Source organism: Lepus europaeus, chromosome 6, assembly GCF_033115175.1.
Source record: "Lepus europaeus isolate LE1 chromosome 6, mLepTim1.pri, whole genome shotgun sequence".
In the NCBI taxonomy this organism is placed as follows: Eukaryota; Metazoa; Chordata; class Mammalia; order Lagomorpha; family Leporidae; genus Lepus; species Lepus europaeus.
The window spans coordinates 8,264,014-8,285,652 of NC_084832.1; positions in this window are offsets into that span (position 1 = coordinate 8,264,014).

Consider the following 21,639-nt stretch of genomic DNA (forward strand, 5'->3'; position numbering starts at 1 on the left):
AGACTTGGAAGAACTCCTGTATCCTGGCTTCTGCCTGGCCCAGTGCTTGCCATTGTGAAAATTTGGGAAGTGAACCAGCACATGGAAGAAATATCTTTGTCTCTTTCTCACTGTAACTCTTACTTTCAAATAAACATATGAAGTATTTTTCAAAAAGAGAAATAAACAATATAGAAATAAAAAATTATATAAAAGATCAGTAAATGAAGAATTGATATTTTGAAAGAATAAAAAAAGTTAATAAACCTCTGGCACAACAAACCAAAACAAAGGGGGAGGGGGAGATAAGAGCCCAATTAATAATATCAGAGATTAAAAAGGAGATGTTACAACTGATACAACAGAAATACAAAGAGTTTCTGGGAATTATTACAAAGAGCTCTATGCTAACAAATTGCAACACACAGACAAAATGAATAGATTTCTGAATACATGTAATGACAGAAAAATTGAGGCAGAAAGACAAGCAAAAACTGAATAGATCAATAACCAAGACTGAGATTGAATCAGTAATAAGGAACATTCCATCACTGAAAACCCCAGGACTTGATGGGTTCATTGCTGAATTCAACAAAGCTGTTAACTAGTCCCAATTTTCTTAAAGCATTAAAAACAATTGAAATGGAGGGACCCCTTCAAACTCATTTTCTAGGCCAATAATACCTTAATTCCAAAATCATAGAAAGATACACACAATTGTATAAAACAAGCAAACTGAATTCACCAACACATCACAAAGATCATCCACCAGGACTGAATGGGATTTTCTCTGGGATGGAAGGATGGTTCAACATGCAAATCAATAAACACAATACATCACATCAATGAAAATGAAGGATAAAAAGCCATGATTATCTCAACAGATGTAGAGAAATTACTGGATAAAATGCAATATCCTTTCCTGATGCAAACTTCACAAGTTGGGAATAGATGGAATATACCTCAATACAACCAAGGCAATATATGACAAACCCACAGCCAGCATCATATTGGATAAGGAAAAGCTGGAAGCATTTCCACTGTGATCTGTAACCATACAAGAATTATATTCAGTATAGCCTTGTGAGTTTTAGGCAAGAATAGCAAGTAAAAGGAATACAAATTGGAAAGGAGGAAGTCAAATTATCCCTGTTTGCATATGCCATGATCCATTATATGGAGGAAATACAAGATTCCACTTAGAGAGTATGGGAACTCCTAAGAAAATTTGAAAGTTTTCAAAACACAAAGGCAATGCACAAAAATCAGTAGCATTCTTGTACATCAATAATGCAAAGATGCTCTCACTGAGAATGACCTTGTAAGATCATTCACACACACAATAGCTCTTTACCAACTTATATATCAGAATAAATTTAACCAAGGATGTCAAAGAAACAGTGAATGTTGAAAAATATTTGACGAAATATATAGAAGGCACCCAAAATGGGAAAAAAAAACTCATGTTCTTCTATTGGAAAATTAATATAATCAAAATGTCCACTCAAAGTAATTTACAGATTCAATGAAATCCCAATCCAAATACCAAAGCTATTTCTCACAGATCTACAAAAATACGATCCTAAAATTCATACGGAAATGCAGAGTGTACCAAATAGCCATAGCAAACTTAAATATAAAACAAAACTGGAGGCATCGTAATAACGGATTTCAAGACATGCTGCAGGCTATTATAATCAAAACAGCTTCGTACTGGCACAGAAATAGACATAGAAACCCCAGACATCAATCCAAACACCTACAACCAACCCACCTTTGACAATCAACTAAACTCACTCTCTTGAAAAAGGATAGCCTCTGTAACAAATAGTATTGGGAAAATTGGATTTCCTATGCAAAAATTTGAAAAAAAGACCCCTAACTTTCACCCTATACAAAAATCAACAAAGTGGATCAGAGATCTAAACCTAAGACCCAAAGCCATTGAATTACAGGAGAAAAATATAGGGGAAGTTCTGCAAGACAATGGCATAGGCAAAGACTTCTCAGAAAAGACCCCAGAAGCACAGGCAACAAAAGCAGAAAAAAAGACAAATGGGGTTACATCGAGCTAAGAGGATTCTGCACAGTGATGGAAACAATCGACAAAGTGTAGAGGTAACCAAGAGAATGAGAGAAAATATTTTTTGTTGGCAATTTCTTTTTTAAAGTTTTATTTATTTAGTAAATATAAATTTCCAAAGTACAGTTTATGGATTACAATGGCTTTCCCCCACATAACTTCCCTCCCACTCGCAACCCTCTCATCTCCCGCTCTCTCGCTCCTTCCATTCACATCAAGATTCATTTTCAATTATCTTTATATACACAAGATCAATTTAGTATATATTAAGTAAAGATTGCATCAGTTTGCACCCACACAGAAACACAAAATGTAAAAATACTGTTTCAGTACTAGTTATAGCATTACTTTACATTGGACAACACATTAAGGACAGATCCCACATGAGGAGTAAGTACACAGTGACTCCTGTTGTTGACTTAACAATTTGACACTCTTGTTTATGGCATCAGTAATCTCCCTCGGCTCTTGTCATGAGTTGCTAAGGCTATGGAAGCCTTTTGAGTTCGCTGACTCTGATCTTATTCAGACAGGGTCATAGTCAAAGTGAAAGTTCTCTCCTCTCTTCAGAGAAAGGTACCTCCTTCTTTGATGGCCCGTTCTTTCCACTGGGATCTCACTCGCAGAGATTCTGGGGCCAGAGTGCTGTTTAGGACATTTGCCATTCTATGAGTCTGCTGTGTATCCCACTTTCCACGTTGGATCGTTCTCTCCCTTTTTTATTCTATCAGTTAGTATTAGCAGACACTAGTCTTGTTTGTGTGATCCCTTTGACTCTTAGACCTATCAGTGTGACCAATTGTGAACTGAAGATGATCACTTGGACTTGTGAGATGGCATTGGTACATGCCACCTTGATGAGATTGTATTGGAATCCCCTGGCATGTTTCTAACTCCACCATTTGGGACAAGTCCGATTGAGCGTGTCCCCCCGCCCCCCCCCCCAAAAAAAAAGGGATGGCCTAACTAGATGGCCTAACCACAAATTGTCGTTGCCATGACTACAGGACCCTGGGAGGTCAGAATGTGGGCGGGGCTAGCCTCTAGAAACTGTATATAAGGGGACCCTCAGACGCTATAAACCAGAGGTTGCTCAGCCTCTCTCCCTAGTCTGTAGTACCTAGTGCCCATGGGGAGAAGCTGCTGGTCCATAGAGCCTAGTGCCCGCAGGAGTAGGCTTGAGCGATCTCTCCTCCTAGTCGCCTAGAGTATCAGTAAAGTGTGTTTATCTTGACCTTCCTCAGTCTCCTTGACTCTTCCTTCGCGGCAACCTGGCCAGTTCCCAGAGGGGGAGATCCTGACAAAAACCATCTCATTGATTTGTACATTTAAGTGCATTTACTAGTATGTATTATATTACTAGTATATATTATATATATACTAGTAATATATTATAGCATATACTATAATATATACTATATATATACTATATATAATATATACTAGTATATGTTATATTACTAGTATATATTATACTAGTCTATTTTAATAAAATGTTTAAAATATATGCATATTTGTAAAAAATAATCAGTGTCAAGTTTTCATGACTTTAATCTGAAAAGAGATTGAAATGATCTATTTCACTGTACAGTTTGGAGGTTTGCAGTTCAAGGTCAAGTAGTCCAATAGTCTGTCATCTGGTGGAGGCTGGTAGTGGTGGAGCAGGTGTGGAGGGAGATTCAATTGGAAGCCAGGAAGCTGAGAGAGGAGCTGTGCCAAACTTGTGTTAACCAGCTTGTCCTGACAACTTGCCTCTGAGTGCAAGCTCCTGATGACCTAATGACCACCCACAGACCCACCTGTCAGACAGCATGATTGAATAAAATCACCACCTTAATCCATGAACCATAACAATCAACTTAATAGGTTAAAATCTGCATGAGTTTGGGGAGCCAAGTTCTTCTCAAACCATAACAACTAGGTATAAAACTTTAACATAACTATGTTTCATATGGAGTGACTTTTAAATTATTGTGCTTATTGGCCTCAAAATACTTTAAGCAAAATAAGTGGCATATTGTAATATTAGATAATACTCTTAACATTATGAACTACATTCACCATAGTTAAAATTTAACTATGTACTGATAAAAATGAAACAGAGATTCTTTTTAACTACAATGATTTTTAAAATTTTACATGGAAAAAAATAAAGAAATAAGAGCACTTGGGAAACATATTGTGAGAAACAGCCTTACCCAACCACTGAAAGTATGGACTCAGACGCAGAAAGTTCAGCAAAAGAGGTTTTCTAATGATCTTGTCAGATTGGGTGCCTGGTGGAACAGCCTGACCTAGTGGGGTACCTGGTGGGACAACATAGCCAGGGGGTTTCAAACAAGCAGTTTATTTCTAGCAGGAAGCCCCCTCCCATTTCCCCATTGGCCAAGTACTATGGGTTTGCCTCAGATGTTTTGGCCACTAACATCCTGTTTGCCTAAGAACATTCAGGTGCTTTTAACTATAGCTGCTTGTCTGCAAGCTGTTATGCTAGCTACTTGCCAACTCAAAGCTAACCACAGTATTTTGAAAATGAGCCAAATGTTTACTTCTCACACTATTATATAAAGTAAAAGCATAAAATGTATATTTATAAAGAAAAGAAGATAAAGAAACACACAAGTAATCTGGAAACAAATATAAGTTAAATATAGAAATTTAGTATTTTTTAAAATATTTAATTTATTGATTTGAAAATTACAGAGAGAAGTAGAGAGAGAGAGAGAAAGGCAGAATTTAGTATTTTTTGAAATGTGCATGCCACAAACAGAAGGAACCATGTAAATTCATAAATAATGCACACAACTCTACTACACATCTGGAAACATTAATCTTGGATCCATATTCCCTACTATAGGCAAAGACCATTGTTAATAGATACAGAAATTTAAAGTTAATACATAAAATAATAAACATCCTAAATATATGAAAAAAGTATTGGATGAGGAAAGGCTTTTCTCTTGTAAATCTACTGAGATGTCATGAAGGAATCATTTATGTTTATTCATTCCCTGTCAGTGTGAAAGGACTATTTATCTGATATATATGATAGTCATCAACTGTTGACTGGAGATATATATATATATATATATATATATATATATATATACATATACATATATATATACATATATATATATATATATATACACTTGATGTATAATAAAACTATACCAGATGGAATAAATATTAAGTGTTTCTACTGTTAATTCACAAATAAACAATAAAACTAATAATAGTAACTCTCCATCACTGGAAAAGATGATCAGATTTTCTTTTCAAGAAAAGCACATTATAAGCAAAGTCTTCTTAGAAAAGACCATAGAAGCACAGTTAATCAAAGCCAACACTGACAAATGAGATTACAACAAGCTGAGAAGCTTCTGCACTGCAAAGGGAACACAAGGTGAAGTGAAGAGGCAACTGACAGAATGGGAAAAAATATTTGCAAGCTATGCAATTGATAAAGGGTTAACAGCTAGAATCTAAATAGCTCAAGGAATTCAACAACAAAAAAAGCAATTCAGTTAAGAAATGGGCAAAGGACTTGAAGAGGTATCTATCAAGGGAGGAAATTCAAATAGTTAACAGACATTGGAAAAACTACTTAGGATCACTAGTCATCAGGGAAATGCAGATCAAAACCACAATGAAGTTTCACCTCACACCAGTTAGGATGCCTCTCATAAAGAAATTAACAAACAATTAATGCTGGCAAGAATATGAGGAAAAAGGTGCCCTATTCAATGTTGGTGGGATGTATACTGGTGCAACTGCTGTGGCAGACAGTATGGAGATACCTTTCAAATCAATATAGACCTACTATATGACCCAACCATCCCTCTCCTGGGAATTTACATAAAGGAAAAGAAATCAGCATATGAAAGAGTTATCAGTATCCCCATATTAACTGCAGCTCAATTCACAATAGCTAAGGTATAAAATCAACCCAAATGTTCATCAGCTGATGATTAAATAGAAAAATGATAATATATTTTCACTATGGAGTACTACTCAGCTATAAACAAAAATGAAATGATTCATTTTGCAACAAAATGGATACACCTGGAAATCATTATACTTAGTGAAATAAGCCAGTCTCCAAAAGACAGATATCATATGTTAACTAATACAATACCTAAAATGTGATGTATTGGAGTGAAATGAACATTTTGAGATTCAATGAATTTTTAAAGCCCTTGTCTCTACTGTTGAGGAACAGTTTTCTTTCTTCATATTATTTATTGAACTCTTTTACTTATTGTAGCATTTACCTTATGACCATTAAATAAGCTGAAAATAGATCTTTGTAAAAATTAAGACTGGATATAGTAGAGGAAGGAGGAAGAAGTATTGGAGCATGGGCAGGAGAGAGAGTAGGGTGGAAAGTATCACTATGCTCCTAAATCTGTATATATGAAATAAATGAGATATGTACACCTTAAATAAAATTTAAAAAGGAAAAACACAAATTAAATCAGAGAGAATACAATTTTACCCACCACAGTTGAAAAGATTAATAATAGGAGTGTTTTGAAGCAAACATCCCTCTTTATTATAGACAATGAAAAGCAGTTTGGCAATATCTGTGAAAACTGTGATGCATTGTACATGATCTTTTGTCTAGTAATTATAAATTTTAAAAGTTTAATAATTATGTGGAAATATATAAAAGCTTATTCACTGAAGCATTTTTTCTGTTTTTATTTTTTATTATGTATAGAGAACACATTTCTTCAATAAAATAAGAGAAACCATTTTTTACTCTATATAAGAGTAGAAACATACTCTACACCAGTATAGAGAAGGTAAAGAAAACTATAGCTTATGGTACAACCACTGTGGAATATAGAATGGAGATACCTCAGAAATCTGAATATAGGCCTACCATATGATCCAGCCAACTAAATCCTGGGAACTTACCCAAACATAAAGAAGTCAGCACAATGAAGAGTTATCTGTACCCCCATGTTCATTGCAGCACAATTCAAGATAGCTATGATATGGAATTAACCCAGATGTCCATCAACTGTTGAGTGGATAAAAAATATATAGTATATTTAGAATATGGGGTACTACTCAGCTGTAAAAAAATGAAATCCTGTCCTTTGCAATAATATGGTTACAACTGGAAACAATCATACTTAATGAAATAAACCAGTCCAAAAACGACAGGTATAATATGCTTTTCTTTATCTGAGGTAACTGAGTACCTGAAATGTAATGTATTACAGTGAAATAGACATTTTGAGACTTAATGATTGTTTATAGCCCTTGTCTCTTTAATTGAAGAACAGTGTTTTATTTTGTTTTGTTTTCTCTTCATACTGTTTGTTGAACTCTTTTACTTAGGGTAGGGATAAGTATATGATCATTAAGTGTACTTAATAATTGTCATTGTAAAAATTAACAGTGGGAATCTGAGAGGGAGGAAGAGGAGAGCTAAAATGGGTGGGAAGAAGGATATGGGGAGGAGTGTCATTATGTTCCTAAAATGGTATAAAGGACATATATGAAACTTGTATAACTCAAATAAAATATTAAAAATGATAATTTAAAGCAGGTGAAACATTAATCAATGATTTTTAAAATATACTATGAAATGAAAAGTCATGACAGATAACTTTTATCTCATAGATGGCATTACCTTCTAAGCTCACTGTGTGCTTTAATATTTATTTTTGTGTGAGTGAGAATTATATTGAATGGAGATAGATACTATTTTGTATTGGCTTTTACCTATTGTTTGACATTTAATTCATCTGAATATATTATACATTCAACAAAAAGATATAATTAGAGAAATTATTGCCATATTTTATTTTCTCATCAGATATCCTCAGTGAGAAAATACATTCTTCAATTCTGTATTTTCCCAAAGGCAGGGAGTGATAGGCCCTTGCTCTGTCTCCAGGCCTTCAGAGCAGGTCTTGTCCAGTATTGACCACAGCTGGTTTACAAGTTGATGTCATAGTACTGGCCTGCCATGCAGGGCAGCGTACCTGTCAGGAAGTCCTGTCTTCTCTCCCCACATTGCTGAGCTCTTAAGAAGCACAGCCAAACTTGAGGAAACAGGAAACTCGGGGCAGTCTAAAGACATAATCTTTAAATTTGATTTTAGGTCAAGAAATGTCTTCTTTAAGCTTGGGAGTAACACAAGTATTTGAGTTCTATGTTTTTCAAAAAGTCTATTAATCATGGGGCTGCACTTCTAAAAAAACTGAATTATAAAGGAAGTAGTTTTACTTAAACAAAATTAAAGAGTGACAAGCCCCTCATTGTTTAGTAGTTTTTTCCTTTTTTCAGTTTTTGCAAACTGATGTCAGGTTCATTGAAAATATAGGTTGGGACCCTAGAATACACTACAACAATTTATTATTTCTGTTAACCTCATTGTTCAACCTTTCATTCATAGAGACACCCACAGAGAAACACACGCAAAGGGAAGAACCAGAAGAAGACACAGAAATAGTCTATGTCTTGAACAAAATGTGAGGCTGTTCCAACTTAAGAAACAACCAACAATATCTGAAGGGGTCATCATGCATATCACAATGATTTTATTGTAATGTTTAGAGACTAGAAATATCAAAAGAACTGATTGCTGGCTTTTCTGAATTTAAACTATCAAGTGTTCCTGTGTTGATACACTGTTGATTTCCTTCACAGAAAAGATTGGGGAAATGGAAGGAAACTGAAAGATTAATTTAAACTAAACTTTATTTAGTACATTGTTACATAATCAGAAGGGCTTTTTAAATTTTTTCAGTAAGTTTTTATTCTATTTACTTACCTTTCAAACTTTTGCTTAAGGTATACAAACTTCATGCATTTCATGAATACAAATTTAGGAACACAGTCATTCTTCCCCCTCTACCCACCCTCCCACTTGCACCCCCACCCTTCTTCCTCCCTTTCTTATCCCCATTCCTATTTTTCACTAAGATCTATTTTCAATTAACTTTATCCACATAAAATTAATCCTATCAAAAGGGTTTTTTACTATTATAATTTTAACTATACATACTTTCTTTAAAATGTAATTATCAATAATTTTATTCTACTTAATATTTAAATGATACAGTATTGTTAAAAATTTCTCATAAACACACACACAAAGAAAAATCAAAGTGTTTGAGAATATAGACCAAAGGGCTTGTTGCAGAAAGGTTTATCGTTATTGCTTACGGACTTGACACGCGCATCATTATGTCTCTCCAGTTGGCTTGAAGGTCATGTATCTAGGGTAGCTTTCCAGGTGTGCCTGGGCCACACCCGGGAGCAGTTTACCTTATTGGCAGAAGGGAGACGGTGTGAGAAATGTTCCTGGGTGTCCTGCCGCCTGCCAGCAGCCAGGCTAACTGCATGGGCTAGGCAGATAGCCTCATGGGATTGATCACACTTCACTCATTCACTCATCCATTTATTCATGTATTCCAAGCTCAAACCTTTGAAACAGGCCTTCCATGATTCATCAGGATAGACAATGAACACATCCCTTTAACTCAGATGTTTGCAGCGTGACAGAGGAAGGGTAAGAGAGAGGCACCTGCGCTGCTGGTAATTCAAGCACTACTCACTTTTCCACTCTGTGTGTCCTCTGCACTTCAGTTCAGTTAAATTGAGGACCAAAAGGAAATGGTAGTTTGAAAACTTGTGATAGTTGGCCAGCGCCACGGCTCAATAGGCTAATCCTCCGCCTGCAGCGCCGGCACACCTGGTTCTAGTCCTGGTCGGAGCGCCGGATTCTGTCCCGGTTGCTCCTCTTCCAGGCCAGCTCTCTGCTGTGGCCTGGGAGGGCAGTGGAGGATGGCTCAGGTCCGTGGGCCTTGCACCCGCATGGGAGACCAGGAGAAGCACCTGGCTCCTGGCTTCGGAGTAGCGCAGTGCGCCGGCCGCAGCAGCCATTGGAGGGTGAACCAATGGAAAAGGAAGACCTTTCTCTCTGTCTCTCTCTCTCTCTCTCACTGCCTGTCAAAAAACAAAACAAAACAAAACAAAACAAAAAACCAACTTGTAATAGTCTTACTCCATGCAGAGGGAAAGCTGGTTTATGGAGCATGAGGAGTAAAGGAGACAAATTTGCAGATCTGACAAAGACAAGGAAGACTAACCAATATTATAGATAGTGGGTCACTTAGGGAGGTCCAAATTTTTTGTAATGAAGGGAAGGCTTGCAATGTTTTGAAGCAGTGAAAAAATGCTTCAAGAGGGTTAGAATGGTGAGAGAAAAAATTAGCAATTGTGCGTTTTTTGAATTAATAATAGCCAAGGTGGCAAATAATGTCAATGTGTCCAAATTCAGAGAACAGTGCAGGTTGATACATCCTAGTAATGAAACATACAGCCATTAGAGATTTTGACTTGTGAAGATATCATGCTCAATATATCTTAAAGGATGGAATAGCAAACATAAAAATAAATTATATTTTCAGCAAGTAATCATTCAAAAATGATTTGATGTAAACAGCAACTTTTGGAAGAATATATATCACAGTACTAAATAGCTGCAATATAAATATTGGTTGAATGAGTAAATTCATTAGGCAATGGGATTGAGACTATCTATCATTCCAAATGTATGTGTAAGTGTGTGCATATAAATGTGTGTGCATTCGGATAACAAGAGAACACTCCAAAGAGCTAATTATAGAATTTTTTGTATTTACATTTTGTTTATTTTTTAAAAATTTTTCCAAAAGAAGTAATTATTTTAGCTTGATAACATACACTCTAAACTTTTTAATTATGCATTATAATATGTTTTCTAATCATTTTCTAATATAATATAATATATTATATTATATCTCTGCAATGGTTATTGGTAACAGATACAATATATCATTATTTTAGGTCTTCAATTAGTATTTAATTTTATTAAGTAATAAATAAATAAATGTCTACTTTGCAATTTTGCATGTAATTGGCTGAATTTACTACTTGATTGTGTGTATTCTGCTGAAACAATTTAAATATTAACACTATTCAAGTTGAGAAGATTCATCCATTAGTCTTGACTGGTTTTCTTAAACTTGCTGGAGAAATAAATTCCAAGACAATCAGCAAAAATCGTGCTTTGGATTGTACAGTTCCTGCAAATTTGTGTGGTAAAGCTGTGAGTCGAAACATAGTATTTGAAAAGCAGGGTATTTCCAGGTAGTCCGGGGTTTAAAAGGCCATGAATTTAGGGTTGTTCCTTTACAAGAAAAGGAGAACAAGTGAGAAGATAGCTATTTGCAAGCCAGGAAGACAGGCTCACCAGGAACTGAACTGTTTGGGACTTTTGTCCTGCAGAACTACATTAGGTGTGTGTTTTCTGTTCTTTAAGTCACAGTTTAAGATAATTGGTGATGTCAGCCTGAACTAATACAGATGGCTTCCTTGAGAGAATGTTTTGAAAATGCTCAGCTAAACAAAGTTAAAAAGGTTGTGTGTGTGTGTAGTTATTGGTAATGATGAAGATGATGACGATGATGGCAATGAAAACATTGTGACTGCCCTAAGATGTGCAGTATGAGGTGAACTGTCAGAAATATTTTATGCATAATCATTTCATATCATTGCTAACCACAATATAGGAGATCTCCTGCAAGTAGAGTTCTAAATAACAGTGTGAGAACCAGTGTTCCTCCGGCACAGGCAGATGAGACAGGCAGTGCAGTACAATGGTATGCCAAGCCAGTGAACTTCAGAACATAAGTGTTCTACCTTTTGAGTAAGAACATTTAAAGTACCTGGTCCTGGGTTTACTTAGTTATCAAAATGAACTGCTAATAATCTGTACTTCACAGGTGGGTCTTCTCAAATGATAATAAAATGCTATGCAATGCATCTAATTTTTAATTTTAAAGTACCACATTTTGCACATACTCATCGTATTACTTTGAGACAATAAGAAAAATTGTATTGGAGACACTACCAAATAGAGAGTCTATATGAGGAGTCTTCAAAAGTTCATGGAAATACATATTATGATAAATTATGCATGCGCTTCAAAATGCTTTTTCACTAACATCTTTTTTTTTAAAGTTTTATTTAATGAATATAAATTTCCAAAGTATAGCTTATGGATTATAATGGCATCCCTCCTCATAACTTCCCTCCCACCCGCAACCCTCCCCTTTCCTGCTCCCTCTCCCCTTCCATTCACATCAAGATTCATTTTCAATTCTCTTTATATAAAGAAGATCAGTTTAGTATATATTAAGTAAAGATTTCAACAGTTTGCCCTCACATAGCAACACAAAGTGAAACATACTGTTTGAGTACTAGTTATAGCATTAAATCACAATGTACAGCACATTAAGGACAGAGATCTTACATGATATTTTTTAAAAATTGATTAATTTTCTACGCAATTTCCATTTAACACCAAGTTTTTTTTTTCATTTTCAATTATCTTTATATATGGAAGATCGATTCAGTATATACTAAGTAAAGATTTCATCAGTTTGCACCCACACAGAAACACAAAGTGTAAAAATACTGTTTCAGTACTAGTTATAGCATTACTTCACATTGGACAACACATTAAGGACAGATCCCACATGAGACGTAAGTACACAGTGACTCCTGTTGTTGACTTAACAAATTGACACTCTTGTTTATGGCATCAGTAATCTCCCTAGGCTCTAGTCATGAGTTGCCAAGGCTATGGAAGCCCTTAGGGTTTGCCGACTTCAATCTTATTCAGACAGGGTCATAGTCAAAGTGGAAGTCCTCTCCTCCCTTCAGAGAAAGGTACCTCCTTCTTTGATGGCCCGTTCTTTCCACTGGAATCTCACTCGCAGAGATCTTTCATTTAGGTTATTTAGGACATCTGCCATTCTATGAGTCTTCTGTGTCTCCCACTTCCCATGTTGGATCGTTTTTTCCTTTATGATTCTATCAGTTAGTATTAGCAGACACTAGTCTTGTTTGTGTGATCCCTTTGACTCTTAGACCTATCAGTGTGACCAATTGTGAACTGAAGATGATCACTTGGACTTGTGAGATGGCATTGGTACATGCCACCTTGATGAGATTGTATTGGAATCCCCTGGCACATTTGTAACTCCACCATTTGGGGCAAGTCTGATTGAGCATGTCCCAAATTGTACATCTCCTCCCTCTTTTTCCCACTCTTATATTTAACAGGGATCACTTTTCAGTTAAAATTTAAACACCTTAATTCCATTTTTCTAAAAAATTTTTGAAATATTCTGTATTTCTAATAAATCTTTTCTTGGGTTAGAGAATTAGACTCTCCCCACTGCCAGCAAATTAGTTCCTAAAATCCCTGCCCTTAGGGTATCAAAGTGGCTATGAGTTTAACATGCAGATTTTCAAATTTTGTCTGATCTATTTATCCAAGAAATGAACAAATACATTTTATGGTTGTAACAGTAATGTCATACTATCAAAACTTTAAGGCCAAAGAAGTTAGCAATATATCAGAGAGAAAATAAATATAGTAAAGCATCCTGTTAATTACTTTAAAAGGTTATGGCATTATAATTTATAAGTGGTTACCTGCCAAACTTGACATTGCAGTTACTAATTATAGTCTTTCTCCAGAAGTTTGAAGATGTGCATAGTGCTTGTGTTAAGTGTGCTACTTGCAGAGTACTTAAGAAAACAATATAGAACTCTCCTTTGATAAAGAATTATGAAACATGATGATCATTACTCATGTTCTGAAACAACAAAAGAGAATATCAGGCATCATATTTTAAATTTAAATTTGACATATTACCATAATTCAAACAAATAGATCCAGTGGCTTAATATGGTCCCCATGTATAATGGGAGGTTAGTGATATTTTATATCATGTTTTCTCATTAGCTTAATATTTACTGAGAATAATTAGAAATAAAGAAATGGTAGCTATTCACAGAACCATTATCCAGTACTAATTACTAGCAACATTTTGAACATTTTTTTAAGATTGTATTTATTTATTTGAGAGGTATAATTACAGACAGTGAGAAGGAGAGATAGAGAGAAAGGTCTTCCCTCCGTCGGTTCATTCCCCAAATGGCCGCAATGGTTGAAACTGTGCTGATCCGAAGCCAGGAGCCTCCTCCAGGTCTCCCACGTGGGTGCAGGGGCCCAAGGACTTGAGCCATCTTCCACTGCCTTCCCAGGACATAGCAGCGAGCTGGATGGGAAGAGGAGCAGCCAGGACTAAACCGGCGCCCATATGGGATGCCGGCACCACAAGCGGAGGATTAACCTAGTGCACCACAGCGCTGGACTGAACATTGGTTTCTAATAATTTTGTAAATGCATGCTTCTTTCCTACAAAACAGATCATCTTCCTTTTATCTCTTTGAAATACTTTGACCATCAATCCCATTTTGAATACTTTCTCGCTGCTGAAGTCGTATGTATTTGTTGTTTTTATGTCTGGCCCATTTCCTGTTGCTTAACTGATGATTTTCATAATATTCTCTTCTGTAAACTGAAATTGTTTTCCACATTTTCAGTGGATGTTCTTCCTCAAGTGTTCAAAATATTTGTTATTTTCTTCATGAAATTGTAATCTGGCTAGTACTGGGATTTAATAGCAACCATGAAGTCTGATTTTAAGATGTGTCTTCCTTGTCTTTTTTGGAAATTTGATTCCAACAATTCGCTCATATAACAGAGTGCCTTGACCCTGCCTCACAGAGGTCCTCGTTTTGATTGAGACTCTGAACATGCATTATGGCTGAAATTCTAGACGTATCACTCATATGCTGGTAAGGACAGCAGGGCTGGAAGCATACAACTGGTCAACATACAATTTCTTTCATTTGTTAAAAAGATATATTGTATGTATTTGAAAGGCAAAGTGACACAGATAGAGGAAAGACAGAGAAATAGATTGTCCATCCTTTGATTCACTGCCCAGATGACCCCAGTTGTTAGGATCCTGGGCCATGCAGAAGCCAGGAGCCTCTCTAGGTCTCCGACATGGCAGGGGATCAAGTACTTGGGCCATCTTCCACTGCTTTCCCAGGCACATTAGTGCAGCTTGTCCTGCAAGGCCGCACTGTCGGGGAGAAAAGGGCAAGGCTGTTCTTCCCACAGGAAGCACCAGGTATTGGCTTTGGTGAACATTCCCATCTTTATTGACACCCACGTACACGTCTAAAGGGCAGGCAGAAGGGGTGTAACTAATTCAGGGCAATGCTAATTCTATTGGACAGAACCGACACTGACACCAATATAACCTCTCCAATCATCTTGAAAGTTACCTGATTGGCAGAAGGCAGATGTGGGGAACTGTGCCTGGGGGTCGCACTACCTGTCAGCAGTCAGGCTAACAGCATAGGCGAGGCAGGCAGCCTCACGGGATTGCCCACACATTAGCAATGAGCTGGTTAGGAAAAAATAAGGTGGGTATCGAATCTGTACTCCGTTACAGCATGCTAGTGTAACAGGCAACAACAGCATATAGCATCACAGTTCTGTCTCCTTTCTTGCATTTGTAAAGAAATATACGTATGGGCCTTTACCAATAAGTCTTATTTGATTATGATTTTGTAACTACTATTAAATTCTAGAATGTATTGAATTATAATTAAATCACTTTTATCTGATATATCGCATTTAAATGTCAATAACTATATTTTGAATGTTTCAAAATAGAAAATTTAATATACCTCCTGTTCTGTTTCCTCTATTATTATCTTCAGAATTCCAATTATTCTTTAAATCAATTTAAACATAAGTACAAACTCTGAATTATTCCTACTCTTTAGAGCTAAAGAGAATGCATTTTTTTTTTTTTTAGAATTGCCAACATGGAATTCAGTCACATTAGATTTAGCAGAGGTTTGGCATGTTTCTTTAAATGGTAATAGACTTCCTTTTCCTAGAGATTCTAATAGAAAGAGTATAGGAGCAGATATAAGAGTTAATGCAATCAACCCAATGAGCGTTAATGTGACCACACTAGAAACACAATTGATTTCACTACCATATATCTATTAGGCAATCAGATAAAGAGAAGTTTTATTTTGAAACTTCATGAAAACCTAGTAGGACAAAGTTACCAGCAGACATATTAAAAAGAATTCACACATGGTCACTAGAAAAAAACAGCTTTGACTTCAGAGGGGACATAAATCTAGAATAATGCTGGCTTGAGTACGAGACTGGAGTGGTCAGAGGTCAAAGAAAGTTGGTAGATGGAGGAAAGAGTGAGGGATCAATTAGGAGATCACAAGTCATTACACTGAGGTTTTCAGCATTTCATCTTTACTGAAGAACATATTTACTTATTACTTCTGACCTCGAGGTGATAGTATGTCAGTTATTTCCTTTCATCCATTTCATAAAGTTCATTTTAAATGACTATATAATATCAAAGGTTAGATCTTAAGCCATGAAGAGTTATAAATGTTCTTTAAATAAGTAATAAAAGATTAATAGAAGGTTAAAATGTGGTTATTTTGGGATTAAACATATGCAAATTCCATATATAAATTAAACTTAGTGTGATACAGTCCTTACAAGAGATTACACTATAAGTTAATGTCCTTTGTTAGCACTATCTGAAAGTTGTCATTACATTATGTTATACATTGTATCAAAGTTACACATTGGAAAATAAGAAGTACAGGTTCAATAAACATCAAACATAACATTTAGTCACAAATAGCTGATAATATTATTTCATTCATGGAAGCTGTATGGAATTTTCAGAAGTCAGTTATTCTGAAATTCCTTATGCTAAAACAATCAAGATTTATAAAACAAATAGCAAAGTATCAGATTAACTATCTTCTAAGTATAAAGGTGCAAGACAATTTATGCCTTAGGAAGCCTTCTGATCACAACCCATCTAAGTTTTAAAAATAACCAGACTTTAACAGACTAATTGTGAAAAATTAGCCCATTTATCTGAGCTTGTTAAACACGCAATAGACTGGAACCAATTAAATAAATAACTCTAATTCTATATTATTAACTTCAAAAGTCTGCAGTTCCCATCACTGTAGCGCTGTGATAGGTAATTGTTTTTTCAAAACACAATTCTTTTCCTCCACAAAAGGAATTGCAATTTGGCACATTTTGATGAATCAACATGTATAAGATTAAATTTTGTCAATATAATTTGCCATGTTAATGCTACATAAAAATAAAGTAAAAATCAAATGAAAGTTTTGTCCTTTAAGTGTAAAAAAAATCATCAAAGCAAACAGATATATCAGTGTTTTTAACTTATGTTCATATAAAAAATGTTCATATAAAAAATCTAATTTTTGGATCTTAAACAATTCTCTATTATTCAATTTGAAAATATCTTTTCAATTTTCACCAACAAAAAATCCCATGCCAACTCAACAATTTCAAAATTGTGTATAGAATAAAAAACATAAAAATTATAAATATTAAATGGTTCAAATTATATCTTTAGGTATCTTCAGTGCTTAGCATTAAAATAAATGATGCTTATTTTTAATGTGTTCCATTGCTAAAACAAGATTATAAGAATTTATAGTTTAATCTCAGAATTGACTAGCTATTTAGAGGTTAAATTTCTTACTTAAATTAGAATATGGTAAAAGTAAATGTAATATGTTGGAATTTCTTACTTAAAGTAGAAAATGGTAAAAGTAAATGTAATACTTTGAAATGGATTTCAAGGGATAATATTTTTTGATTCTTTGAATGACTTGTTTGGAAATGAAATTAACGAAGTACTCTTTATATGATATTAAGTATTATGGCAAGTGCATTGTTCCCAATACTGACTTGAAAGGGATATTTGTGGATTTATTGCCCAGGTTTATTTTTAATATGACATCCTCCTCTTCATTCTCCCTCTTTCATATCTATCTGTCCATTTGCATATCATTCCATCAACTTATGCATTTTATGTATCATCTATCCATCTATCTAATAAATGTGAGTTGCATAGCTACATTTTCACCAACTATCGGATTTCATGATGAATATAGTTTGGATTTTCTTGGAAACAGTTTACAAATCAGAAAGTAAAAACAAAACAATTTGGAGACATTTTATCTTCAAAGAGGGCACCTTCTGATACTTCCTCCCACTCCATACCTCTATCAGTAGAATGTAGATTCCAAGTCAAATTGTAATAGCATTGACTCCCGCTATCAGTGTGCCTGAGACTCACATGTTAGGGCTCCCATAACACTTAATAGATAAAAGGTTTTTTTAGACCAAGGCTAGTGAATTCCCAGCGCAGTCAGATAAAGTATCTTGGCCCAAAGCCTCAAGCTATATTCCCAAAAGCTATGCAGCCATGTAAATTTTCCCAACCTTCTGGTAGCAGGTGGAATGATGCTACCATTTTGGCATACAAAAATCTACATCTTGCATGAAAAATTTTCATTCTCCTATGCCAAAGAGCTTATATTTTATCATTAAAATATATATTTTCAAGTATTGGAAAATACGAGGAATGAATGGCAAATATGTTTGTTAAATGGAAGGCCATTGAGCTTAGATGGTAAGAAAAAAATTGAGGTTGCGAGAAACTATGTCATAACCATGGGGAAGGCCTTATTTAGAAAGCACCAGCTCTGTAAGGAGCGAGGGACAGCTGTAAGGTGAGAACCAGTGACGGCAAGCAGAGCCAGCCCTCTGAAAGCAAACCCTCTTGTACAAGTTTTCTTAATGTCTTGATGTTTCCTTTGATGACAAGACCAGCACTCCTGATGTAGTCTCTATTCCAGAACACTGATCACAAGTTACTCAGAGTCTACTTCCTGGTTATCCAACTGATCTTGTGCATTTTGTAGACAGGGCACCCTAGACTGGCACTGAGGTGACTTATTCACAGACAATGGTGTCAGAGACATTGCAGGAAGCAGCTCACCCTCAGCCAGAGGTATAAAATACTTTCCTTTAAAGAATTATTTTGTCATCATTGGAGCTATTGTTTTGAGACCATTGCTGTTGCATTATTGAACTAGGCATTGTGAAACAAACCACGAGGGAAAGGCTGTATAAATTTAATACTTCACTCTATAAAACTGCCTCCAGTTAATTTAATAGCTTTTTGATTTCCCTCTGAGACCATGAGTCTGTATTTAGAATCCAGTGCTAAATCTGTTAGTGGGTACTTTATTCTGTGTTCTACATTTAGATTCTAATCAACTTTCTTATAAATAGGTCAGTTTTCACAATTTCTGCTTCCCTCTAATTGGAAAATGCATGGTAAAACTCCTAATAACCCTTGTTTCAATTTTCCAATTTTTCTAATGCAGAGTTTACAAGCTGGTTTTCGCTTCTCATGGGAGTTCTTATGGTAGCAGGAGCTGTCAGTCTTTATGATGGGGAGTGACTGGGCATCTGTACCTAACTGTCAGTAGGGCATCCGTGCTGATCCCACAGCTCTTGCCGTACTCACACCTCTCCTCAGAAGAACCTGTGGTTCTCACTGATTGTTCACTAAAACAAAAGCACTTCCAACCTGGGAATTTTGGGACATATGTAAGGTTCTAATCCCATGATGTTAGTGAGAAAAAAAACTATTTGAGGCATTTAAAAAAAAAAACAGTAGAATTTTTTCTAACTGAAAAGTAAACAAAGTTATAGACATTTCAACTAGAAGATAAATGCTATAATAATATTTCTATAAATATAAAATTTTCATATAAGTGAAAGTTTATTAATATAGACAAAACTGTCTTCATTATCACATCTATATTAAGTTCATATACTGTGATGTGAATGATATAGAAGTAAGTTTAAAATGACATTATAATAATTTTTCAAATTTATTATTAAATTTGTAATAAATAGTTATACTTGATGTGGTGCTTTCAGTTTATATTATTATTAAGTATTTTACACATTTGATTACTAACCAGGGTAGATATAATTTAAGTTGTTTTTTTTTTTTTTGACAGGCAGAGTGGACAGTGAGAGAGAGAGACAGAGAGAAAGGTCTTACTTTTTGCCGTTGGTTCACCCTCCAATGGCCACTGTGGCTGGTGCGCTGTGGCCAGCGCACCGCGCTGATCCGAAGGCAGGAGCCAGGTGCTTCTCCTGGTCTCCCATGTGGGTGCAGGGCCCAAGCACTTGGGCCATCCTCCACTGCACTCCTGGGCCATAGCAGAGAGCTGGCCTGGAAGAGGGACAACCGGGACAGAATCCGGCGCCCCGACCAGGACTAGAACCTGGTGTGCCGGCGCCGCAAGGTAGAGGATTAGCCTATTGAGCCATGGCGCCGGCCCTGATATATTTTAAGTTTATTCTATTTTTTCTTATGCTTATTTTCTCTCCAAACTTTTATCATTAAATTATTTGTGGTTTCAGTTCACAGTTGATCACACTGATAGGTCTAAGAGTCAAAGGGATCACATAAACAAGACTAGTGTCTACTAATACTAACTGATAGGATAAAAAAGGGAGAGAACGATCCAACATGGGAAGTGGGATACACAGCAGACTCATAGAATGGCAGATGTCCTAAACAACACTCTGGCCTCAGAATCAGCCCTTAAGGCATTCAGATATGGCTGAAGAGCCCATGAGAGTATTTTAGGCATGGAAAGCCAAGACACTCTGGCAAATAAAAACAAAACAAAACAAACAAACAAAAAAAAAAACACTAAATGAAAGATCTCTGTGAGTGAGATCCCAGTGGAAAGAACGGGGCCATCAAGGAAGGAGGTACCTTTCTCTGAAGGGAGGAGAGAACTTCCACTTTGACTATGACCCTGCCTGAATAAGATCGAAGTTGGCGAACTCAAAAGACTTCCATAGCCTTGGCAACTCATGACTAGAGCCTAGGGAGATTAATGATGCCATAAACAAGAGTGTCAAATTGTTAAGTCAACAACAGGAGTCACTGTGTACTTACTCCTCATGTGGGATCTGTCCTTAATATGTTGTCCAATGTGAATTAATGCTATAATTAGTACTGAAACAGTATTTTTACACTTTGTGTTTCTGTGTGGGTGCAAGCTGATGCAATCTTTACTTAATACATACTAAATTGATCTTCTGTATATAAAGAGAATTGAAAATGAATCTTGATGTGAATGGAATGAGAGAAGGAGCGGGAGATGGGAGGGGTGCGAGTGGGAGGGAAGTTATGTGGGGGAAAGCCATTGTAATCCATAATTTGTACTTTGAAAATTTATATTTACTAAATAAAAGTTAAAAAAAGAAAAAATAGATTATTTATAGTCAAAATAAAAAAATCAATATTCTATTAAATTTTTAACTAGCTTTTAAGGAGACTTTCAGCAAATACTTAATCACTGAATTTCAAGTTCAATATTTTATCTGTAAAATTTGCATATTTATTTCACTAAAATTTCAACATTTAAATATAAAAACAAATATAAATTTAAAATAACATCCCAGAGATGAAAATTAAATTCTGATTTGAATGTTTTCTTACTGATGGATAGAATATAGAATTATAGGATCGCAAGTATTTTGCTTTGCATTCTTGAATTTCTTCTCCTGGTAGAAAATTGCTTCATGTGTAATGTTCAGTTTTTTATTAATATCCTCTTAGTTCATGATTCTTTATAAAATTAGCCTGCCAGTTTTGAAGTCAGAATGGTCCTTTAAAAACAATTGCAACCACTTGATAAAATTGCTCAACAGGTTG